At 39.9% G+C, this 26,840-nt stretch overlaps 2 pseudogenes; one reads left to right on the forward strand and one right to left on the reverse strand.

Moving 5' to 3' along the window:
- The first annotated feature begins 1,672 nt into the window (after positions 1-1,672).
- On the forward strand, positions 1,673-3,478 carry LOC139705035 (melanoma inhibitory activity protein 2-like; annotated as a pseudogene).
- Positions 3,479-23,496: 20,018 nt separating this feature from the next.
- On the reverse strand, positions 23,497-25,393 carry LOC114079439 (transmembrane 9 superfamily member 3-like; annotated as a pseudogene).
- Between the last annotated feature and the right edge of the window lie 1,447 nt (positions 25,394-26,840).

Raw genomic sequence — 26,840 nt, forward strand, 5'->3', positions numbered from 1 at the left:
ATGTATGTATATTGTGAAATATTCACCACAAACTAATTAACATATTTGTAACCTCACATAATTACATTTGTTAAAATGTTTCTAAACTTTTATACCCTTTGGAACTGGACAAGAGTTTTAATTTTTGTTGATAAAACTCTGGCTTTAGCAATAGAATTGGTCTAATCATACATGGTGGCATAACGCCTTTGAAATTTAGAGACATTTAGGAAACCAAAGACTAATAGAGAATGCTTTCCTTCAAACATTAGATTTGGCTGATCAAAAACTCAAGCATAACTAGGAACAAAAATATATTAGGTGTCTTTTATTTACATCAAGCAATGAACTCTATCTTAACAACAACATAATTCATCTACAGGAACTAAAGCCATTTCAAAGAGTCACATCTTATCCTTCTTTTTGCTATATATTTATAATTACCCAGGTACTTAGAAGTTTTTCATCCTATAAGGGGTCAAAAGAACATCTGAAAAAATGATTTTGAAGACTTAAATAAGTGGTATTCTAGAAAAATTGACATGAAAGCCAACTCAAATTCCAAGTTCCTTTTTTTTAAAGATAGAGGGAGAGAGAGAGAGAGAGAGAGAGAGAGAGAGAGAGAGAGTGTTTTTAACATTTAATTTTTAGTTTTCAGTTGAAACAACATCTTTATTTTATTTGTATGTGGTGCTGAGGATTGAAACCAGTGCAAATGTGCATGCAAGGCAAGCGTGCTACCTCTTGAGCCACATCCCCAACCCCACTTTTTTTTTTTTAGAAATATTGCATATGTAGTACTTTTAAAAAGCAACTTGTTACAACTGATTTTTGCCCATGTTAGTAGCTTTTCTAAAAAAAAAATTACTTTTGAAATAATCTCACTTGAGAGTTTTTATATAGAAATAAATCAGATTACTTCTATAGTAAGTGTCAAAATGATGCAGATGTAGCTCAGTGGTAGAGAGCTTGCCTAGCATGGAGAAGGCCTTGGGGTTTAACTCACAACAATGGAAGGAAAGGAAAGGGAGAGAAGGGAGAAAGAAGGAAGGAAGGAAGAAAAAAAGAGAGAGGACAAGAGGGGTGGAAAAGGAATGAGCCATTACAATAAAAGGGCAAGTGGTACAAATAAAAATATGTGATATACTAGCTCTTCAAATTATTTTACAAAGTTTTAGATTTTTAGTTACATTAAACTGGTTGACATTATGACTAATGCAATAGCACATAATAAGCTCCACCATGGCCTGGATGAAACTAAACCAAGGGGTGGGTGGGATGGAAAGGAGCCCTCTCTGGCTCAATTGGGACAGACTTGAACCTGCACTGCTTTAGGATGCACAGCATAGTGAAGGGGCCCAGACTTCCCTGACAGGCACTTGAATGTGCTAGGCCCCTGAGAGCCTATGACTGTGGCTTCCCATGTCTATGCCCACAGCTACACCACCCTGCACCCCTGGAGCTTTTTCACAATGGTATGCTCTGTTGCCTGGTGCAGGTTTGAGTTCCTGAACAAAGACCCGAGTGTCCACAGCCTTTGGACATGGATGGGCAGGCTGTGTCTGCAGTAGCTGATTGATCCATGGAATCTGCTGGGCCTCATAGGAATCATCTTGTGGACTCCCTGGATGCCCATAGCATCTCTCTTAGAGTTTTTTGATGTCTCCTTCACACTGCAAGCAGCCTTAGTGTGATGGAGGGGCTAAGGGTTGCCCCTCAGCTGTATTTGCAGTTGGTCCAGGAAGAAGTATACATGGCTTTAGCATCATTGTCTGCAGATATGAAACTGGGCCCTCATTCTTATGGGTATCCTTGGGAGTTGGTGATACATGCAGCTGTTGGATTTTTTGCTGTTCTTCTGTTTATGTGGAGATGTTGTCAGTGTGTTAGAAGCAGGTGTTATGTGAGAAGAGAAAATAAGGTGGCTCTAAAACTTGCTGGACTAATTGAAGAAAAATGTCAACTACTTGAAAAAGTTAGACTTGTTCAAAAGGAGTATGAAGGCTTAGAGTCATCTTTAAAAGATGCCATTTTGGAGAAGAGGTCAATAGAAGCAGAAAATTTGGAAGCAATATATGAAAAGCTAGATAGGTCTTAATCTAAACTTGGGGATGAAATACTCTTTCTAGAAAAAGAGCTAAAAGAAGAGAAATCTAAACATTCTCTACAGGACAAATTGATGAAAGATATATCAAGAAGGATTAAGTTCCTAGAAGATGAATCAAAACCCCTCAAGTTACTATTAGCCAAAGCTGAAACAACCTTGAGAATATTTCAAACGAATGCTGAAGGATTTAAGGAAGCAATAAAAGAGGTTTTCAAAGAAAATTCCCAACTTCAGGATAGTCAGAAACAACTTTTACAAGAAGCTGAAGTATGGAAAGAAAAAGGGAATGACTTTAATAAACAGAAAATAACATTGGGAGACTCTACAGTATATGCAAACAAGTTCTAAGAGAGAAAGAAAAACATGTTAGTCTCTTACCGAACACTTGGTGCAGATGAAAGATTGGGCTTCTGTTCTTGGAGAAGAACTAAAAAATAATGGTAACTTGGAATTCAAAATGAAGAGTGAATCAGAAATTGGTGCTCACTTAGATGATCAGCCAAAAGGAGCTTTGAAGGAACAGGGTTAAATGCCCCATTTAAAACCTTAGAAGGAGAAAGAAATAAAATGTTTACTTTCTTATCTGAAGTAGATGAAGTAAAGGAAGACCTTATAGAACATATTAAAAATCTTAAGACAGGGCAAGCGTCTTTGCAGTCAAAAATACACAATTGTAAAAGAGAGAATCAGAATCTTCAACAGAAATTTAATGTCAAGATTGAACTAAATCAAAGAATGTAATGAAACTCCAAAGAAAATTAATAGTAGAGGAAAATTACTAGGTAGAGTGAGAGGAAAAACTTTCCGAAGTGGATGAAAACATCAGCCATGTAACTGAACAGCTGGAGAACTATAGAAAGCAAGTCAAAGATCTTGAAGAAGAATTGGAGAGAACCATTCATTCTTATCAGGGGCAGATTATGTACTATGAGAAAAAAGCACATGATAATGAGCTTGCAGTTCAGAGTGCTAAAAGATACCTCAAGATTTAAGGAGATAAAATGTTCACAACAGACAAAAATTAACTGAAAATGTGGTTAAATTTAAACTTTTAGAAAAAAATGATACTTATGCACTTGATGATTAAAATACAGCCTTTGCCAGAGAGCATTCCCCAAATGGTCCCCCAGTATTGGGAATTCAACTGAAATGAGAGGTCCTCTTTTGGAAAAGAAGAATCCACTCATATTCTCATCTTTGGTGCCAGTGGGAGGAGAAAGAGGCTCAAGAGGCCAAGAGAAACCTCTAGAATCTCAGTTTATCAATGAAAAGAGAAAATCAGGCTATGTTGAGTAAACTGATCCTCAGAGAGTGCCTTATAATACTGAGCCCCTGTCACCTCCATGGGAAAAGGCCTGTAGGATGAGGATCCCTTCACCAGGCCAAGCATAGTCTGATCCACATCTTCCTCTACAAAGGCATATATATATATCAGGTCATTAGGTTAAGATGTGCTCATTCATGCCAGGATTGTTTGGTAGGAGTATGAGTAATTCTATGGGTTAAAATTATATTCCAATGAGCAGCAAATAGTGCAAAATCACAGGGTATATATGCAGGGGCGTTATCTGTTTTTAAATAAGCAGGCTTGTCCATAGTGGCAAAGCAGAGTAATAAATGGGAATTGTAAGTAGGTAAATATTTACATCAATCTGCAGTAGCCCAAATAAACCCAGACAGATATCAATGGAAATATGAAGAAAGGAAAAAGAATTAAAAGGAGGAAAATGGGTTAATACCCATTTGCCTAAGTGCATTAGAACGTTACTCCTTGTGGGTTTACAGATTCCCACATAGGGACCCAGAAGGGTGTACAATGAGAATAGTTATTGACAGTGGCCTGAGCTTTTGGGGAAGAAATGGAAAAATCTTCATTCATGAGCAGAAAATCCATGATTTTTTGATGAGAAAATCCATGAGCTTTACAGCATCTGACAATAAAAGATTAGGAACATTACAGCTGTGTCTTTGTGGGTATTATTCTCTGTCAGAGGTCCAGGAATCTTGGTGTGGCCATGCATATGTGCATGGAAGATGGGGCACTTGTGATGCTGTGAGTCTGAAGTGCTATAAAAAGAGATAGTAAATTGGAATACAGATGAGGGAATAACACAGCTACAGAAATATGAGGAACACATTTAGATATATCTTCAGAATCTGTGGTAATGTTTAAAGTAGTAGAAAAAAATCTCAGTGCCATGATAATGGAAGTTAATTCAGCTTGCTGTGGAGAGATTTGAGGCAGGATCCTGTTGTTTCTTTAACAACTGAACTAAAAGGGAGAAAGTAATTTGATGTCAGTAGTAATTTCTAATTTATTCATTTAAGAAATCATATTTATGGAGATTAAGCCCAATTATGTTAAATTTAATTTGCTTATTTTAATTGTAAATTACAATATCAGAAAAATATGATTAACAGTATTAATCATCTCTTCTCTGTAGAAGAAAAATTTAGAAGCAATGGACATTATGTTCCATTTTAAACTTTTTTTAGAAATAAAGACTTTATTTTCTGGCCATCTAGAATTTTTTAAAATTTATTTATATGCAGAAGTTTCTTACTCATTGGTGGCATACAAATTAAAACACAATATGTCACTATTGCTCACCCATGTAAATTACTAAGATAACAAAATACAGACTGCAATAAGTTTAATTGAGGATATCCATGATACTAGTGGATTGAATTCATACAGTTGTTTTGGAAAGCATTGGTAATATATACTAAATTTCAAATATGTGTAACTGATGATCCAGAAATTTACTCTTAGGATATAAATAACAAGAATACTTACATGCAATTTACCCAAACACATCTACAACAGCAATCATAGGAGAATACTTCATCCTCCAAAGAGGAAGCAACCCAAATGCCCACAGGTGGTAAAATTCTTCAAGGCACCTCTTATTCATAGAAAAAAAAAACACAATAGGAGGCTATCAAAAGGTGATGAAGAGACTTGGGCTTCAGGCAGTGGGACATGTGATTCTTACAAACAATACTGAAGATAAAAGGTTACTTCTTTCACTATATAATTCCATATACATAAAATATAAAATGGACACAAAAAAATGCATTCCTATATTGCTAATAGGGTTATTTTTAGAGGGTTATGACAGGAAGGGAAAATGGAATTAGAGGCTGCAGGCTCTGCTCTAGTTCTTTTTTGTTTGTTTGTTTCAGTTATAGATGAAAGTAGAATGCAATTATGCAGTTTGGTATATCATACATAGATGGGATATTATTTCTTATTTTTGTGAGTGTACATGTTGCAGAATCATATTGGTCATGCAGTCACATACAGTAAAAATACAGTAAAAATGTCTGTTTAATTCAACTTTCTTTTCTATCTCCACATCCTCTCCCCTCCCCTTCCATCACTTTTCTCTACCTAATCTAAGGTAACTCTATTCTTCCTTACTGACCCCTGCCTTATTGTGAATTAGAATCTGCATATTAGTAAAAAAATAATAGATGTTTGTTTTTTTTGGGATTGCTTATTTTGCTTATCATGATATTCTCCAAATCCAACCATTTACTAGCAAATTCCATAATTTTACTCTTCTTCAAAACTGAGTATATATTCCACATTTTCTTATCCATTCATCTATTGGGAGACACCTAGTTTGGATCCATAGTCTAACTATTGTGAATTGAGGTGCTACAAACACTGATGTGACTGCATCACTACAGTATGTTGATTTTAAGTCTTTTGGGTATAAACCAAGGAGTGGGTCATATGGTGATTCCATTCCTAATTTTCTGAGAAATCTCCATGATGCTTTCCATAGTGGTTGCACCAATTTTCAGTCCCACCAGCAGTGTATGAGTGTACATTTTTCACTGCATCCTCGCTAACATTTATTGTTGCCTGTATTCTTGATGATTGCCATTCGGACAGGAGTGAGATTAAATATTAGTTTTTATTTGCATTTCTCTAATTTCTAGAGATGTTGAACGCTTTTTCATATGTTGATCCATTGTATTTCTTCTTCTGTGAAGTATCTATTCAGTTCCTTAGCCTATTTATTGATTGGGTTATTTGGTATTTGGGGTGTTAAGGTTTTTTGAGTTCTATATATATCCTAGAGATTAATGTTCATCCTGCTCTAAGGAGTTCATTCTTTGAAGTTTGGAGAGCAGCACCTAGGAAGAAGAAATTGAGGGTAATCTTCTCGGGTATGTGCAACATTGGATGGCATGGCCCACTTTTAAGGGCTATGATATTTCTGGGCTGGAGAACTGCAGCTTGTGCAGACTCTACCTGCCAATGGAAGAAGTGAATTGTGTTTCATCTCAAAACTCCAGTTTCACTAGTGATTCTCCCCACACATCTGAAGGTAACCATGCCAGGTGATGGAAATGCTCATTGCTTGACTGGAAGTCACCTCATGGTGTTAACACACTTCTCAATATTATGTTGTACCCCTTGAATATACACCATTTTATGAATTATGTTTCAGTGAAGCTGAAAAAACAAACTTGCATATTTATATAGTGTAATGTCTCTAAATGCCAAGAAAATATTTACTGCTCCATATCTAGTGCCTGAGTAATTCTGAAACAGGGCTGTGGCCAGAGTCAAGGGCCACAATGTGGCCTGCCAGCCTTTCCAGTGTGGTGCAGGACCACATCTCTAGTGCAGGTGGTTTCCTAGAGGAGTACCTGGGATTCTCCAGGTCTCACTTAGCAGAAGCCAGGCTGTCAAATGATGCTGGTGGCGGGTCCTAGAAAGGTGGCAAGGGCATAGAGCCAGACCTGCCTCTCCCTGTGCTCCCTGGTAACTGTACCTCAGAACCCCCAGTGGCTCTCCAAAAAGTCGCTGCCTTGGTGAGCAAAAGAGCTGGAACCCACATCCCTCTGAATTCACTGCATGCTCAGCACCTCTTGCACTCTTGGCTGGTTCCCTCAGGTCAGAAAACTCTGGACCTCTTGCTGGCTATGGCCTCCTGGGGTGGCTTCTCAATCTGGCTTCAAGGAGAAGCTGCACTCATTTGATTCCTACCTAGAGGCTCTGTGAAGCTTTCAAGTCTATTTTCTTCTTTGCTCTGGCTACTAGGAACCCCATTGACTAATATTTGATGGTTAGAGGGTCTCCAGCTACTCTTAATTATCATTAATTTTATTATTTTCCATTTTCTGAATTTCTGTCTTTATAATTTTATGTTACTGAATTATATATTTTTATGAAATGCCATGACTTCTCTTTTAGAACTAGGTTGAATAAAATTAAGAGGTAAGTCAGTTAATTTTTGTCACTCAAAGAGAAATCACTCTCTGTTCCTTTGAATGCTGTCTATTTGCCAAAGCTTACATTGAACTGAGGAGAAATGGGATTACGGTTGAAGGAAACACAGGACCTGAGCCACAGTGAATGACCTTCCAGCCCCAGAGGGCCCTGGTCCTCTGTGGACAAGGGTATGGGACCACTGGGCTGGTGGGTGGGGCAGGAGGGACCACTCCTCCACTTGGCTCCTTTGAGATCATCTGTTCCATCACACTGAATGAGTGCAATGAGGAACTAAGATTGTATTAGGGAAAGGAGCCCATTTTTTAGCAATCCAGATGTGTAAGTAGTTTTACAAGAGTTTGTCTCCAGGGTCTGTGTCAGGCCCTGGGTTCCATGGGCATTTTAGCCTGGCCTCTGGAGTGGGGCTGGGGTGAGTAGACAGAAAGGGGGCCTGACAGGGTGCTCTCCAGGGCCCCTGAGCAGCACCTGAGAAACATCAACCCTATGTTTGCCCTCCTGCTGCAGAGCCTTCAGGGAAACACTGTCATTCAAACGCACTTGAAATGCCTGCACCTGGCCTAATTTTCTATTTGCTATTTACTTGGGGAGTTCTTTGATCATCAAAGCTTGCAAGTAACTTCAAATGAAAGAAAAGAAAATGCAATTTTCTGGAATGGTGGCCCTGGATGATATCTGTTCCTGGCCCCTCTATAAGGGTGAGCTATGCCCTTGACCCTTTTGCAAAGGCAGGTGGAGCCAGAGAAGCATTCTCCTTGACTGAGATTACTGCCAGTTGCCTGGTTACCAGAGTGAGAACCATGAAGGGACAGGGCTCTGTGTGTCCCTGAAGGTGGGGTATTCCACTGTCACCATGATGCCATATGTGTGGAGCCACCAGCCAAGTCACTGGCACATGAAAGTTTTTGTCACTTCCAGTGAAGGCCTCCTCTCACCTCTTCACAGCCCATGTGTACAGGACAGTGGAGAAGAGTGGCAATGGATTAATACATAAACTTCATGAGCCTCTGCTGGGGAGCAGGCAGGCACTCATTGTGTGATCTGTGACACTTTATGAGAGCATTCTGAAGTACACATGTCTATTGTCCCCATTCTACAGATGAGAAGACCAAGGAGGAGATAGCATATAGCCCAGAGAGCAACCAGGAAAGCATGCATGGATGTGTCTGCATTCGCAGTTGACCTGGCTGTGTGCAGCTAGTGACAGGACCTCCAGCAGCTCCACAAAAATGGTGGAATGAAGAATGCTTCAGTGGACTGACCCTGAAAAGGATGGCCTGTGCGACACAACAGCAGAGCCTGGTGAAGCTGGGATCCAGTCCAGCATGCTCAACTTGACTGAGGGGTCCACGCAGCCCAAGGGGCTGTGAAGCCTCTGTGCCCTCCTGTGCTCATTCCAGAGGGGAGGCAGGTAGCTGTGCCAAGGAGCTAGTGGAGTGAGAGCCTTTAATGGATCTTAAGCAGCCACATTGGGCCCAGGCTCACACAGGGTCTCCAGGTGACCTTGGAACAGGTGGTTTCTGTAGCTTCCTTTCCTCATCTCCAAAAGTGGAAGACTTGAAATGGTAATTTCTAGGGTTCCTCTAGGTCTAAAAATTACTCCTCCACTCCAAGGAATGTGGACATTGGAAGTGACATGGTAATCCAGCATCAAGAATGTAGGCCATGGAGGAGGCTTGCCAGGGTTTGAATCCTGGCACTTTGGCCTCTTGTGCAAATCTCATTAAGTTAATCTGCATAAGCCTCTGATCTCATGTGTGTAAAAATAGAATGCTGCATATCCAACTGCCCTTGGGAGGATTAAGGAAACAGAGTGGGCGGGACATGCAGTTCCAGTCACACAGCCTTCCTCATGAGGCCATGAAGGTGGTTCACAGGGGAGATGTTTAGATGAGGAGGGCTGTAACTCATGGTTGGGCTAGTCTGTCTGGTGAATTAATAATTTAAAAGAACTACTGGGTGGTAACTTAGGTGGGTGTGGCTGGAAGAAATAGGTCACTATGCATGTGGCCTTGGATGATATCTGTCCCTGGCCTCATTTTTTTTTTTTTTTTTTTTTTTGGTGGTGCTGGGGATTGAACCTAGGGCCTTGTGCAAAGGAGGCAGCACTTTACCATCTGAGCTATAGTCTCCAGCCACCCCCCTCTGTTTCCTTCCTGCCAGGAGTCCAGCAACTTTCCTCCGTGACACTCTTCTGCCATGATGTTCTCCCTCACCTCAGACCTGGAGCAGTGGAGTGGGCCAAACATGGACAGAAACTCAGAAACCAGAACTCAAAATAAACTTTTCCTCCTCTAAGTGCATCCTGTCAGGTATTTTGGTCATGGTGATGACATCTGACTAACAGAATAACTGTTATGGGCAAGGTGGGGTAAATGTTTTCTAGAGCTCACCATGGAGGATATACCGAAGATATCTCTCTGATAAAATACTCATGGATGCATTTTACCATGGGGCAGAACCAGGCACAGAGGCCTAGCAGTTTGAGGAGTGAGGATTTCTGTCCAGTGTGTGTAGGCGAGAAGGGAGAGTAGTCTGGTAGGCAGAGGGTGGCAGGAGAGCCAGGTGTGTGGGACAGGAGTTGAGTATAGAATGTCTGGGCTCTGATGAAACACCATGCCCGTGAGAGAAGCCCACAGGTATGGGGGTGCCGGTTTAGGACATTCCAGGTTTAAGTTTATTCCTGCTGGGAATAGGGCATATCCTGCTGCCTGAGTTCCCCTTGAGTTCTCATGGGATTCAGTCAGTATTTTTTGGGAGACAGAAGCCCAGTGGGGGTGGATTTGGGCAGAGAACATGGATTTCCCCAGAATGTGATTGTAGAGTGCTGGTGTGAGTTTGGGAATAAAGAGTGGCTGTTTGAATCTACAAGCTGTGTGGTGGCTTGTGATTTTGTGCCCAGCCAGACTGCACATTTGGTGGCCCGTTCGGGGAACGTCTGAAACTTGGAGGTAAGTGAAATTGCTCGCCCCTGAGGGAAGGTGAGAGAATGGGTGATCAATTCAAAAAACAATGTGTTCCTGTTTTGATTTATTTTGTTTTTGTTTCAAGCTGCCTATCCCTAGAAATTTCTCAGGCAAACTGGAAAAAATGGTTGACTAAAGGTTTGAAATTTGTACGCCCTGAGGAAGAGAAAATTGATACAATGATTTTTTATTCCGTTTTTGTTTCATTCAGTTTCGGTTTTGTTTTGTGTTATTTTATTTTGTTGTGTTATCTTTATAGTAGATTAAAAATTAGTAAAAAACAAACCGAAAAGATGTTAAGTAAATTGTTAGAGGTTCAGACCATGGAGAAAGACATTTTAGATCAAACAAAAGAGAAGGTCTCTTGAGCTAGTCAGACAGAGGAAGAAAATTTAAAGGAAAAGGGGTTGTTAGGAAAAAGGCCACAACAGGAGGCTGTTACTAACTCCGTTTTATCACAAGAAGGCGTAATTCAACCAACTGCACCACCGATGGAGACAGCTGAGTGGCCCTCAAACCCCATAGTTGATAAATGGTATCCTGAGACAGGACCTCAAAGATTAGCATGCCCTGTACTTGAATAGGTAGGAGGGCAGTGAATTCACCATGCTTTAGATTTTAAAACAGTGAAGCAGTTAAAGGAGGCTGTAACAACCTATGGTCCCCAAGCTCCCTTCACGGTAAGCATGGTCAAGTCCATTACTAACTTGGACATGATGCCAGCAGATTGGGCTAGCATGTGTAAATCTGTACTAAATGGAGGACAATATTTGTTATGGAAGGTTGCCAATGAGGAATTTTGCGCGAAGACAGCTAGGCAAAATGCAGCAGCTGGTTACCCTCAAAGAAATCTAGATATGTTGTTAGGAAAAGGACCTTATGAGGGTCAACGGCAACAAATTGAATATGATCCTGCTATATATGCACAAATTGCTGTAGACGCAGTTAGGGCATGGAAGACTTTACAAGGACATGGAGATTTACAAGGTCAGCTATCTAAGGTAATACAGAGAGCTAATGAACCTTACGCTGACTTTGTAGATAGGCTAATTCAAACAGCTGCCAAAATTTTTGGGGATACAGAACAAGCAATGCCATTAATAAAACAACTGGCTTATGACCAAGCAAATTGTTGCTGCAGAGAGGTTATTAGACCATGGAGACATGAAGATTTAAACACATATATTAAATTATGTAGAGATATTAATGAACAAGGGCAAGTCTTGGCAGCTGCAGTACAACAGGCTTTAGATGCCAGGCCAAAAACATGCTATGATTGTGAACAAACAGGACATTTTAAAAGGAGTTGCCCCATAGGAGGAGGGTTTAACAAAACTAGGTATCAAAGAAATAGAATACCAGGTATTTGCCCACGATGCCGTAGAGGGAGACATTGGACTAATGAATGCCGTTCTCAAACCACCATAGAGGGTACTCCCTTATCAAAAAATGGACAAGGACCAGGTATTTATCCATGATATCATGGAGAAAGGCATCAGGCTCCATTGCCAAAAAATGGACAGGGGGGCCCAATGCTCCGGAGCCCACAACCACAAATCTATGGGGCAGTGGAGGAACCCAGCAACACCATCAGGGTAGTGCCCAGGACACATTGTCAATTAAATCCCTCATCAGACAAACCCGAGGGAGCGCAGGGTTGGACATCTGCGCCTCTGCCAGAGCAGTATTAACTCCAGAGATGGGAGTTCAAATCATTCCCACAGGAGTAAAAGGACCTCTTCCCCAAGGAACAGTAGGCTTATTATTGGGACGTAGTTTCTCTACATTAAAAGGACTTATGATAAGTCCTGGGGTAATTGATCCCGATTATGTGGGTGAAATAAAAATTATAGCTAGTTCTCCAAGAGGTATATCAGTAATTTCACCTGGAGATAGAATAGCACAGTTGTTAATAATACCCAGCCTACATAATAAATTTCCTAGTCATAGTGTAGAAAGAGGTTCCAGGGGATTAGGCTCCACAGGTGTAGATTGTGCTATGTTGTCTTTAAATTTAGATTCTCGCCCAATGCTAAAACTAAATATTCAAGGACATGAGTTTAATGGGCTACTGGACACAGGTGCTGACCTTAGCATCATATCTCATCAAGAATGGGCAAAACATTGGCCATTAAAACAAGCCACTCAAATGCTTCGAGGCCTAGGAGTGGCAACTAATCCCCATAGAAGTTCTATGATATTAGATTGGAAGGATCCTGAAGGATGTGAAGGAACTATACAGCCATATGTATTGGATCATCTTCCTATAAATTTATGGGGACAAGATGTCCTAGATCAATTAGGTTTGACGTTAACAAATAACATCAATCCTAATGCGCCCACTACTAGGGCTAGACAAGGCTTTAGGAAAGAAAAAAGATTAGGAAAACAAGGGCTAGGTATAGCAGCACCAATACAAATAGATCAAGGAATAGACAGACATGGGTTGGATTTTCAGAAAGGGCCACTGAGACAATCAAAATTACTTGGAAATCAGAAAGACCAGTGTGGGTTCCTCAGTGGCCCCTGATTAAAGAAAAGATACAAGTAGCCCATGATCTGGTCAAACAACAATTAGCGGAAGGACATATACAACCTTCCATATCTCCCCATAATATTCCCATTTTTGTCATCAAAAAGAAATCTGGTAAATGGAGATTATTGCAAGATTTAAGAGCCATTAATAATGAGATGGTTATTATGGGACCTGCTCAATCAGGGATTCCTCAATTGTCTGCTTTGCCAAAAACCTGGCATGTTTTAGCTATAGATATTAAAGATTGTTTTTTTTTTTTTTTTCGATTCCAATTCATCCCAAAGATAGTCCACGTTTTGCATTTACTATCCCTGCATTAAATCATGAAGATCCTGATCAGATATATGAATGGAAAGTACTCTCTCAAGGGATGGCTAGCAGTCCAACTGTTTGTCAAATATATGTTAACAAAGCAATCCAGCCACTTAGAAATCAAAATCCTGAGCTACAAATATTTCACTATATGGACGATGTATTATTGGCACATAAAGATAAAAACATATTGATGGAATGTTATGCCACACTTACAAACTTATTAAAAAATTATAATCTGGAGATAGCAATAGATAAAGTACAGTTAAATTTTCCAATTAATTATTTAGGAGTTCTATTATCCTCAACCATGGTCCATCCACCAAAAATTCAAATATGAGTAGATCAACTCAAATCACTTAACGACTTTCAAAAGTTATTGGGAGACATAAATTGGATAAGGCCTTATCTAGGTATACCAACAGGACAGTTGGGACCTTTATTTGATATTCTAAAAGGTCCATCAGATCCAAATTCACCCCACATGTTAACTCCTAAAGCAAGAAAGGCATTAAAAATTATTGACACATATATGGAAAATATACATTTGGATAGAATTGATATAAGTTTGCCTTTATTATTTATTGTACTACCAACAAAAAATATTCCTACAGTAGTATTTTGGCAAGAAGGTCCATTATTGTGGATACATTTATCTTATTCTCCTAACACTATTCTTAATAGGTATCCTGAGGCTGTAGGACAATTAATACTCAAAGGAATAAAAGCAGCGAAGGGAGTGTTTGGAATTTCTCCCAATAAAATTATTACTCCATATACTATGGATCAAATTGATGAGTTAGCTAATGAGTTAAATACTTGGGCAATAATCATGTGTAAATCTAATGTTTCATTTGATAATCATTTACCATCTAATCCTTTGTTGTCTTTTTGGTCTAAGCATCCTGTAGTTTTTCCTAAAATGACAAAAAAACACCTATCATGAATGGTCCAAATATATTCACTGATGGGTCTAATAATGGTACAGCAGCAGTAGTTACCCCAGATCAAACTTTTACATTTTTAGTACCCAAACAATCAGCTCAAAAGGTAGAGCTTAATGAAGTTTTACAAGCTTTTTTGATGTTTAAAGATTTTGTATTTAATTTATTTTCTGATAGTCAGTATGTAGTTAATGCTATAGTATCTCTTGAAGATGCTGGTAGGATTTCCCATTCTTCCACTGTTTTCTCTTTGTTTTCCACTATACAAAGTCTAATCTGGGACAGAAAAGATCCATTCTTTATAGGACATATTAGGGCACATACAGGATTTCCTGGAGCCCTTAGTTTAGGCAATGATTTAGCAGATAAAAATACACATGACATACATATTTTCTCTACATTTGAAGAAGCTACAAATTTTCATAAAAGGTTTCATGTTAATGCTAATACTTTACAAAAGTGTTTTAAAATAACTAAGGAACAAGCCAGACATATAATAAAACAATGTCAAAATTGTGTGACCTTTTTACCACAAGTTAACCTTGGAGTCAATCCTAGAGGACTGATACCTAACCATATTTGGCAGATGGACGTCACACACTTGCCAGAATTTGGAAAATTAAAATATTTACATGTTACAGTTGATACTTCTTCCGGATTTTTGATGGACTCCCTTCATGCCGGAGAAAAAACTAAAGATGTTATAGCTCAATGCTTACAAAATTTTGCCACTGTGGGCGTTCCTAAACAGTTAAAAACCGATAATGGTCCTGGCTATACCTCTACCTCTTTTAAATAATTTTGCTCATCATTTGGAATTGCTCATATAACAGGAATCCCATACAATCCACAGGGACAAGGCATAGTTGAAAGAGCTCATCAAACTATTAAAACGTACTTATTAAAGCAAAAAGAGGGAATTGTAAGGGGGTATATATCCCCCAAAGTAAACTTAAAACAACGCTTTTTACTCTAAACTTTTTAAATTTGGATTCATCAGGACTTAGTGCTGCGGAAAGGCATATGTATCCAAAAAATGTACATAAGCCTAAAGTACTTTGAAAAGATATTCTAACAAGACAATGGAAAGGTCCTGACCCAGTGATTGTCTGGAGTCAGGGCTCTGTTTGTGTGTTTCCACAGGGAGAACAGCAGCCGATTTGGATTCCAGATAGAGTAACTTAAACAATTTCTACAGATCGAAAAGAAGATGATTTGACTCAAATCTGTAACAGCTGATATCCAGAACTCCAGCTTGGCCATTCTTACATCTGCAACACTGATTAACCAGGATGCTTTTTTCAATAGCTATTTTATTATTGCATTTTTCCACATCATAAGGTTCTATTTTTATTTTTTTGAGCTCATACAAACCTAGGTTAATGTTTTTCTGATAAGTTTTATTTTTTGACTGTGGAGTTTTTAAACATTGCAATGGAGATTTCACCTAGGTAAAGCTACAAGGCCTTTACTATTTTCTTATGTGTTGTACGTTTGTGTGCACTCTTGTGTTTTGTGTTGTATGTCTGTATGTGCGTATGTCCATATTTGTTATATGAGGAGCGCTCATGAAAAAATGGATCCAAATTATTTTTATTTTTTTTTATTCATGTGCTTTAAATGGTTTAATTTAAATTAGGTAAACAGCTGTTAAGGATTGTTTTTAAAGTAGGTTAACAGATCTGTTTGTTTACTTTCACCTTTCCTTTTCATTATATTTAATAATTCTTTTCAGGATAATGTCTCTTTAGCATCATTGCCAGAATTCCTATCTTCATCCCAGTGCCGGTGAAGACAAAGATAAAACCAAACTACAGCTTCTATGATAGCTATCACAGTAAACTGTATAAACTGATGCATCAATGAATATAACTCAACAAGTAATGCTCAATCAAGGAGTCAACTTACTTTGGGAGGAAACGGATATTGGGAGGAAATGGACATATTGATAGATTCCTCCACTTTGAACTGCTTGCAGAACTTGCCTGGACTATATATCAGTTGTATGCATTGTGAACTATCGTCTGGTGCAGCGAATTATGGTAGTGCTGGCATATCTTTGCTGATGGTGTCACCAATGATGCTATTTTTCCCAAGGAGCCGTCAATTGGCTTGGTGTCGTGGCATTTCTGTATCCTCCTCCCTTCTGCTAGTGATGGTCTAAAATTTGGGGGCCAACAGAGGTGAGGCAAAGAACCTCACCCCCCCACTGGTGCATAGACCTATCCACAAGTATGGCTGTATGCTGGACCGGTAGTCAGTCACGGGTATGATCCAATTGCAGTGGTATCAACTAAGACAGGAGGCTGACGCCTAAAGGTCAGTTTTCTGATGACGGGTAAGACCCATATGTTGAATTGGACAACCTACCAGGCACGGTCCTTAAGCCACATTAACCTCACTCCCCCACTGGCACCAAGGCCAAATTTGGGGGCCATCAGAGGTGAGGCAAAGAACCTAACCCCCCACTGGTGCATAGACCTATCCACAAGTATGGCTGTATGCTGGACTGGTAGTCAGTGACGGGTATGATCCAATTGCAGTGGTATCAACCTAAGACAGGAGGCTGATGCCTAAAGGTCAGTTTTCCGATGACGGGTAAGAACCATATGTTGAATTGGACAACCTACCAGGCACGGTCCTTAGGCCACATTGCTTGTTGTTTAATTAATCAGAAGCGGGGAGATGCTGGGAGCCATTAGCCAAGTAGGTATGACAATTTCCTTGCCAGAGTACCCCATGTTGCTTAGTGGAAGGACTCGTGGAAATAGGACATTTTGCAGTGACATTACATGTAGGTGACCTTGCTCAAGGACCAGGGCGGATCCGGGTTTAGGGTGTTCCCGGTTTAGGATAATCTGGGTTTAGGGCGTTCCCGGTTTAGGACATTCCAGGTTTAAGGTTATTCCTGCTGGGAATAGGGCATATCCTGCTGCCTGAGTTCCCCTTGAGTTCTCATGGGATTCAGACAGTATTTTTTGGGAGACAGAAGCCCAGTGGGGGTGGATTTGGGCAGAGAATGTGGATTTCCCCAGAAAGTGATTGTAGAGTGCTGGTGTGAGTTCGGGAATAAAGAGTTGCTGTTTGAATCTATAAGCTGTGTGGTGGCTCGTGATTTTGTGCCCAGCCAGACTGCGGCACTCGCCAGCACTTATTGTTGTTTGACTTCATAATGGCTGCCATTCTTATTGGAATGAGATCTTATCTTAGAGTAGTTTTAATTTGAATTTCTCTGATTGCTAGAGATGGTGAGCATTTTTTCATGTATTTGTTTATTGATTGTATATCCTCTTCTCAGAAATATCTGTTCAACTCCTTGACCCATTTGTTGATTGGGTTATTTATTTTTTGTTGTTGTTGTTTAAATTTTTGAGTTCTTCATATACTCTAGAGATTAGAGCTCTATCTGATGTGTGAGGGGTAAAAATTTGTTTCCAGGATGTAGGCTCCCTATTGTCCTCACATATTATTTCTCTTGCTGAGAAAAAAAAAACTTTTTAGGTTGAATTCATCCCATTTGTTGATTCTTGTGCTTTAGGTGTCTTATTAAGGAATTTGGGGCCTGCCCCCAGGTGAGAAAAACAGACATTTAACACAGTTTATATCTGAAACTTCTGAACTTCAGGGATCCCTGTGGGTTGCCTGTCTCCAGGTCAGACACACAGTTCTGTGCTTACTCAATACAGGTTTGGAGAACCTTGAATCCTCTCCTATAACCATGAGAGCCAGTGCTTCATAGTCAGCAGGCCAATTCTGAGTCTCCAGCTCACATAGATGACATATCCCTATGGTGCTGACTTCCCCCCAATCAGTTCATCTCCTGCATTCACATACTCACTGGCTTTCATTTAGCTGGAAGGCTCTGTTCCATAATGGGAATTTTCTAGACTTTGCCTTAATTGTTCAGAGCTCTTGGAGAGGGGCCTGGCCTTTCCTAATCCCCAGAACTCTCTCTGTGTCCTCTTCACATGATCCTGTTATTACTGGCTCTGAGTGTGCTTTTTGCACATGGTGGTGTACTGCAAGCTCATACCACATTCATTTTGTGTCCTCTTCCTTACAGCACTTACCAAGGTGCTGAGAGTTGGTCTGAAAAATGACCCAAAACTTCATGACCATACAGTTAGGAAAACCTAGGGGTTGGAGGTGATGATAGTCTGGAGAGAAACCAATTCCTCCTAGGGAAACACATGCACAATCAAACTTCATTTTAGTAAAATGACATCCTGCACACCAAAACCAAGTAATTCTGGATGGATTTCAGAGAGTTAAAAAAATGAAGGGAAAACAGAAGTAGAACATAAAATTGAATAGTTTTTCAATTTCTGCTTGGGATCCAGTTCTCACTGTAAGATCACACTGTGCTGTAGATCATGAATATATCACATGAAGTGAGAGACGTAGAAATACATCTCCAATTACTTGTCTTGTTGTGACATATTTCCTTAGTCTTTTATGGGGGAAAAATTACACATTTCCTTTAAATATTGCTCCTAATGAATGCTGTGCTAGGGCTGTTTTGCCTCAGCCAATAAAGACCTGGGCTTTGTTCAGAGGGATTTTTAGAAAAAGGCTAAGCAGCAGAGAGAGAGATACATATCAAATCAGTTGTCAGAACAGGGCTCCACCATGACTATAAATATTGAGCAATCACTTCTGGTTATGTGTTCTTTGTATCTGTGCTGCCTCTCCACCTGGTGGTCTCTAACTGATAAGCTGGCTTTTGACATTGGCCTGCATGAGGACACCACAGGTGAGGAGGACTTGGGGATGGTGGAGAGCCTGGTTGTGGTTGGGTTGGACGATTGTGTGAGATGCCATGGAAGATGCATTAGACCAATGCCCTTGTGGGTAGAATCAAGAAAAAGTGCTATCTTCTTGACATATTGATAGAGGAAGGAAGTCTGAATTTTTCCTAATGGCAATCCCCAGGTAATTAGTTGGATATTCAAGCTAGGTTTCAAACTCTACTGTTTCATAAGTTTGGAGGGGAAAACTAGTACTTGCTATTCATATCACTGGGTGTTAACTATCATACTGTGCACTGGTTAGTTTATAAAATATCACTGCATATCTCTCATTTTAATCAGATTTTAAGTATACACATGTAAGGTCCTCAATATCAACATACAAACAAAAAATAGAGAATGAGAACCTCCTTCATTTCTATGACCATAGGCCATTGTGCTGAATTTAATATCTGTTAAGGAGATATGCATTTCCATGTTTTTGAAACAAAAATAGGTATATATTAACATACTTTTACTTTTGGAAAGTCAAAATAAGATAACTCTTCTCAGTTCTCTGAGGACTTTAATTGATAAACCTCTTAATTGATAAACCTCTGTGCAGTATTGATCTTTGTTTTTTTTTTTTTTTTTTACAAAGAGTATGCATGGCTTTTGTAATTGAAAAGCCAAGAGACCAAGTAGAAAAAAATAATTGAAGTAGCCCAATTTTGTTGCTATCAGGAGAGGATTCAGTCCATCCTCTCACTCCTTCCAGAAAAGCTTTCTACTGGGTTGTGAGTGTAGCGCTATGGTGGAGCCCTTACCCAGTGCAAAAAGCCCTGGGGTTCAGTCCCTGGTGCTGCAGAAATAAGTAAAGCAGAACAATAGCAAACAGGGCTGCAATTCTAGCTCTGTGGCAGAGCACTTGCCTAGCTCTTTTGAAATACTGGGTTCAAATCTCAGAACCACATTTAAATAAATAAATAAAATTAAGGCTCATTGGTAAATAAATAAATAAATGAAAACCAATAGCAAACATTTTCTGGAATGCTATTGCACAGTAAAGTGGTGAGTATTGATAACAGTTAGATATGGTATATTTCAACAAGGTGGAAGAAAAGAGCCCACATGTTTTCACCATATAAAAAGGGGAAATGTTTAAGGAGGTAGCTGTCTTTAACCTGATATAAACATTGTACCTTATTTGGTGTATCAAATCATCACATGGTACTCTCTAAATACATAGAATTTTTACATTTTATATATCAGTTAGCAACAAATTTAAAATATTTTCCATATTCTCTGAAGTTTTGTAAATAAAACATGATTAAAAAGTCACTTATGAATAAATAACTTCTGAGAATCCTAGGCACTCTCATTTTTATTTCATTTTCCATAGGCTCAGTAATACTTCTGTATTTTCTCTAGGGTTTTGGTATTCTCATTTAATATATTTTGGCACACTGTTATATTAAATTTAAAGACAAGGTTGCTCTTCAGCAGACATATAAGACAGGTTCTGGAAATTGTGTTTCTATGATAAGATGTTAAGATGATACAGTAAGTCCCTCCCCCTGCATCAGATCCCTTGTGATAATCTGCACCCCCATAGATCTACTTTTTCTGAATTACTGGATTATTTATTGTATTTATTATTTGTTGTCTGCTTCTCTTCATCAGAATGGCACCCACAAGGCAGGTGACTATTTTTCTTGTTTATTGATGTATCATAAGCTGCTGTGAAACAGTGGTTGGCAAACAGTGGTTACAGTATAAATGCTTGTGTGAGTGAATGCAAAACTAACTACAACTCTAAAATGTGGATCTGGTGAATAAAGATAAGGAATTCTGCCAGGTGACCTGCAAGTAAGAGAGATTGTGTAAGGAAAGCGTCATGGAACACAGGCTACATATTGATGCTAAGGATGCTTCAGAAATAGTACTGGATTACTCGTTCATTGACTCAAGCAAAATTAACTTTAATTGAGTGCATACAGTATGTTACTTAGAGCTGGGAAAACCAGGACAACTGCCCCTGTAGGACAGGAGATTTTCTACCTCAGGGGCAAGTCTTTTGGGATAAAGGTCAAGGCAAGGTGTAGATCCCCATCTGAGCTGCTCTTTTCCTTGGCTCTGAATGTAGATTTAAATGCAGAAGTACATGGAAAGTGAAATCCCCTTTTCTTAACAAATAAGATAACTGGGAATCAGCAGTTTCTTAAAGCAGAAACAATTTCGCTTTCCCTCTTTTCCCAAAGCAAGAGATTTCTGGTCTCACCAATCAACTAACCAAGTGAGTTGGGGGAGGAGGCAGCTGCATTTGTTACTGGGATCAGTTCCCTCATTCCCAGAGCAGTGGCTACAGACTCCCCAGTCCCCACCCCGTAACAACTGAAGCTGCAGACAGCCTTCCATCCAAGAGCACCTTCCCAGTGGGTGATCTGGTGACACAGGGGAACCAGGACTCTTCTGGGGTCTAGACTGACAGTTTCCCTGGACCAGGTAAATGCTGCCTGCTGGGCCCTGGCGAGGCATCCTCAGCTAATGGGATAACAGAAATAAAGTTACAGTCCCCTGTCAGGGACAAGAATGCAGGCCAGGGGAACTGGGAATCTTATTGCTGCAAAGCAGATTTCTCTGACATCTCCCTGCATTTTGCTGTTTTTCTCCAGTGGTGACCAATAACATCCTAAGCTGAAAGAGTTTTGTATTGTCTGGTTGTGCAACAAAGGAAGGAGAAACACAGGTCTGACCTTGTGTCTCCTATTTATTTCTTTAAAAAATATTCTCTTTTTCTGCAAGGGATGGCATCCAGGGCCTCACACATGCCAGGCAAGTGCTGTGCCCCTGAGCTCCACTCCGGTGCCATCTTCTCTTTCTTTATGCTCCATTCAGTAGTCAGCAGCTGTGCTGGTTCTTACTTCCAGTGCATCCCGAACCTGGCCTCCACTCCATGCCTCCATTGCTCTGGCCTCCCTGGTCAAGCTGTGGCCTCTCCTGGTGGCTGGGATGACCCCAGTGGGCTCCTGGCTTCTCCACCACTAGATTCTTATCTGTAGGAAAATACCAGTGGAGGGTATACTTCCAATCCTTTCCTTTTTAAATGAAGCACTGCCACTACTAAAGTCTGAATCTGGAATGATCCCTACAGGCCCAGGTGAGAAAGCTTTGATCACAGCCACAGGTGCTATTGGGAGGAAGTGGGATCTTTAAGGGGGAGGCTAGTGGGGAGCTTCCTGTTAAGGGCCTCCTTTCAGGGGACTGAGGAACCCTTGTCTCTTAATTTCCCACTCTATGCTTCCCAGCCACCATTAAGTGAGTCACTTGCCACCATGCACTGCCAGGGTGATATGTGGTTTCACCCCAGGTCCAAGAACAATAGGGCAACCAATCGTGGAGTGAAGCCTGCAACAGTCAGCCAGAATATACCTTTCTCTTTCTAAGCTGATTACCTCAGATATTTTTCACAGTAATGGAAGGCAATGCAGTACAAAGCAGGGGAGGGGACCACAGAGAAAAAGGTGTAACTTAGTGAAAAATTATGTCAAACACCCTAGAACCAAGTCAAGAACAGCACCTTGTCAGCATCCCACATGGCTGCATCCTAGCCCTAGTCCCTCCTCCCTCCAGAAGTAACCAGCCCCAGGGCACATATGCTCAAGGGCTAAGACAGACACCCCATGCACCACTTGGTATGTCTTTGTGCAGTTCTTGGTTTGCAGGTTCCCCGCCCTGTGTGTCTTTTCCTTGGTCTCTTTGTTATAGTGGCAGGCCCTGGGACCCTTGGCGGTCCTCACATCTGGATTTTGCTAATTCATATTTAGAATATTGTACACACCTTCCTTTCTCTTTCTTCCATATCTCTTGCAAAATGGCAGCTGGATGTAGAGACCTGTTCAGAGTAATCTGTGATGCTGAAAAAAGTTCCAAATTTTAAAGTAGATATTGGGACCTGAGGTAAATAACATTAGAAACAAGATCATGATGTTAATGTCCACCAATTGAAGCTCACCAGGCTGTCACCTGTGGTCAGAGTCAGTTTACCTAGTTTTCGGGTGGCTCCACAGCCACACAGAAGCATTTCAGAAAGAAACATGGAGCAGTAACCCTTAGAAGATTCTGTCTTCTATTCAATGACTCCAAGATGTGAGTCAGGACACGGTCAAGAAGTGAGGCAGCTTGGTGATTGAGCATCTTCAGTCACTTTTGTACTTTTGTCTCAGGGGTGGGAAGATTATTGGAGAGTCACAGTCCATGTTGGTAAAGAGGTTGCTCGCTAAATGGCCATTTCCCGTTGTTCTGGGCAAACCTGGGGTAGGTAATGCCTGGTAAGAAAAAGGTTGGCTCAGTAATTTCTGTTGCCTCAGAGTCAGTCTCCACATAGTTTTTGATATGACCACCATGTGGTCCTGCCTGAGGTTTTCATTCTATTAGCAGTGCTTTTGTTGACTTGTGGAGATCATGGACGAGCCACCTATTATCAGGAAGGCCATTTCCCTTTCTCAGTTCCTTTCAGGGTTTAGATGAAAACAGCACTGGCTTCTATCCATATAAAAGAGGAATTGATCCAAAGTTCCAGGTTTTCTTGCGTCTGTAGTCAATTTTCACATATATATATATATATATATATATATATATATATATATATATATATATATTTTTTTTTTTTTTTTTGACAAAGGCCCTTGTTCCCATGTAAACAACTGCTTCACACAATACCCCAAGGCTGTGCTAAATACCACCATATATCCAAAGTAAAATGATGTTTGAAGTAAGCCATACATCTTTGTTTCAAAAAAAAAAAAAAATATTAGTAAAAGGAATACATGTAAACAGGGATTGAAGTTGATTCAGCAGAGAGAAAACTTGTCCACTGCCACCTATAATCCCATTTAGCAAGAAGTATGTGCACTCAATATCACATAGATTGTAACAATGCAAAGGATGGCCAGAACCAGCATCATGAAGCCATAGACATAATAGATGTGAAGATGAAATACATTTCAATAAAGATAGAGCCAAAAGGTAAAATTCATCCCAGGCAAACAATAACTGCAGGCTACATAAAATATTTTTTCTCCAGTATAGGATGAGGCACAGCATTGGCACAACAAAGGAAGTTGGGCTGACCTAACAAATTTCAGCCAAGTAATATACCAATAAGATTTAGATTTTTGCTCCAAAAGGAATGGTTCTAAAATTGGTAATAAATGGCTATAAAATTGATGAAACATGGTAATAAATGGCTATAAAATTGATGAAGAAGGCCTGCAACACACCGAAGCTGGGATAAAGAATGCCCCAGTGAACATCTGTTTTATCCATCTCCTTTCTCCTTGTCTAGCATACAGACTTCCTCCAAAATAATCATTCACTGGTGATGTAGCAGCCTAGAAAAATATATAAATCTTCTATAATTGCAATAATAATAACAATGAGAAACACAGCAAATATCTGAAATCCAGAACCAATGAGAGAGGAAAATATTAGCTGGTGTCTTGATGGTCTAAATACATCTCCATGCACCTGTTTCTATTCATATCCATCTCCTAAGTCTCTATCCATGTCAGCCATTTCTTCTTCATTACTAAACCAGACATAATCTTTCCTTAAGTTCTCATTAAAATATTTGAAACTAATCCTATCAAGAAGATCACCATCATGAAGGAATTGAAAATTAAAAACCAATGAATCCTCTGTTGAAAAAAGGATGGATCAAGATATTTGTTCAATCGTTCTTCAAATTTTACATCTGACTTTTTCCATTTTAGCAAATATCACATCTGTATTTTGGTATTGGGAACAGTTTCACCTTTCCTCCAACAATTAAATTCCCATTAAAATCTATTTAAAGCTTTCTGTAGGTCCAAAGATAACAAACTTCTACATTTTCATCTGCTTCACTAACAATACCCCATATTGGTAAATCAACTATGTACATCTGGTACCAGTAGTGAATTTTGATAGCATAAACAAAGGCATCTCTCTTTTCTTTATCTAAATCAATTTCACAGTAACTGGCTGGCATCACATCATCTTTAAATTTAATATCCAGACCACTAAATTCCATTTCAACTCCTTGAAGTGCTTCTCCTAGAGCTTCATGGTAATAACTGTTACTTTTTTTGACCCCACACAGATTAGAAGTGAAAAGTACTTATATGTTTCCAGGCGATTTTGGAAGGGCCCAACACTATTGATCTATAAGACAACTTCTTCTGTATCTTGAAACTGACTTTCCTGCCTTGCTCCAGTCCACCATTTTGAAAACCATCCAGTCCTAAGTGAAAGCCACTCTTAGAGTCCATAACATCCAATCTTGGATGTGAAAATGCAATTAAACCACTGATCAACTTTAGACCAAATGCAAGAGATTGTTTTGGGGCCAGGCCTTCGACTGGGAAACTGGAGACTTTAAGGTCAGAAGTGGCCTAAATTAGAGACTACCAGATGGAGCCTCTGCTGGGAGCATGTGTTGGTGCTCCTCTGCCTGGGCCCTGGGCAGCAGCAGCAGCAGCAGCAGTGCAGCAGAAGCTGACAGGCCAGGAGTGCCCTGCAGAGGCCTCATCATGGGCGCTCATGCCTGACTGGCGGATCAACTGCTTTGCCCCTGGTGCTTATGCAGCAGTGATTCGCATCCACAGGGCACTGGCAGACTCAAGGCCTGGGCCCAGACACTCCACCACTGCCCCTGCCTTAACAGCTCCTGAGCCACCCTCCTGTCCCCTGCCAGCCTCTTTCTCTGACTCAGCCACAACAGCATTATGCAGATTTAAGTGAGTTTTTGAAAAATGCTTATCCCACACCCAAAAGATAAAAAAAATTCACAGGGACAAGGACATCACTTGTTCTCATCTTGAATCCCCCACACACCTGGCACAGAGCTTGCCAAAGGTGGGTATTCCATATTTTTTGAAAGAATATATAAATAATTTTTTTTTCAAATAGGTGAAATAAAAAGTAAATGAAGAACTAACGAGTTGAGTGGATAACTAGAGGTTAAAGAGTCAAGGAAGTAATTTTAAGAATGCTGTAGAGGGAGGGGTTGACAAAAGACTAAAGACTGGGCTATGCACCCTGATTGACAGCCTGTTGGATCCTAGTGCCCCACTGTTCCCAGGTGCTGATCAAGGATAGGAAGCATTCATCACAAGACCTGATGGGGACTCGTTCCCTGATTGTGTAATTGGCTGGGAGCTATTATCTTACTTTGGATTCTAGTTCCATACTGTGTATAAAGTAATTATGTGATAAGCCAGAGACCATCTGTCACACAATTACTATATGTGGAAAGACTGGTTTTCAGACTGGATGGTTTTCAGTATGTGCAAAGCATGTGAGCATTAAATAAAGGCTATTTTCATTTCTTCAGCTCCCTGTGCAGTTCTTTAGCATAACAGAAGATAGATAAGGAAAGCAGACAAACAGACATTTTTTAAGCAGATTTTCAGAGTGGTCATCAATATATCATTATTGTAATTCTTCAAAGTTCTTGGTATCTTTTAATTGTACATCCATCAGGAACAAATCTAAGCTTATCTGTCTAAGGTAAGGAATTAAGGAATTTGTTTTTGCCTCTTATTTACTAAACTTTTTAAAAAGTCCTCAAGTTTTTAGAAAACATTTATTCACGTGCCAGGCTTGATGTTGGGGTTACTAAGATAAAAAAATTTGATTTTATCCCCAGGAAGTTCATTGTACATTGGAAATAGAGATGCAGAAACCATGCATTTCTTTACACTGTGATAAGTAATATAATAGAGGTTTTCACACAACATATAAAATTGCTAACAAAGGCTAGAGGCATGTTATTTAGCTTCAAAATTGACTTTGGCAAAGAAAATTTTGTAAGGCAACTGTAAGAGTTTCTTTGTTTGAAGGAAAAGAAAATAAGAAACAGAGGGTGTGTGTGTGTGTGTTTGTGTGTGTGTGTGTGTGTGTGTGTGTGTGTGTGTGTTTGCAGAGTCTTCATGGGGGGTATAATTGGGGTATTTCAAATGTGTGCAAAGTATGTG

The sequence above is a fragment of the Marmota flaviventris genome, chromosome 3 (assembly GCF_047511675.1).
Source record: "Marmota flaviventris isolate mMarFla1 chromosome 3, mMarFla1.hap1, whole genome shotgun sequence".
NCBI classification, from domain to species: Eukaryota; Metazoa; Chordata; class Mammalia; order Rodentia; family Sciuridae; genus Marmota; species Marmota flaviventris.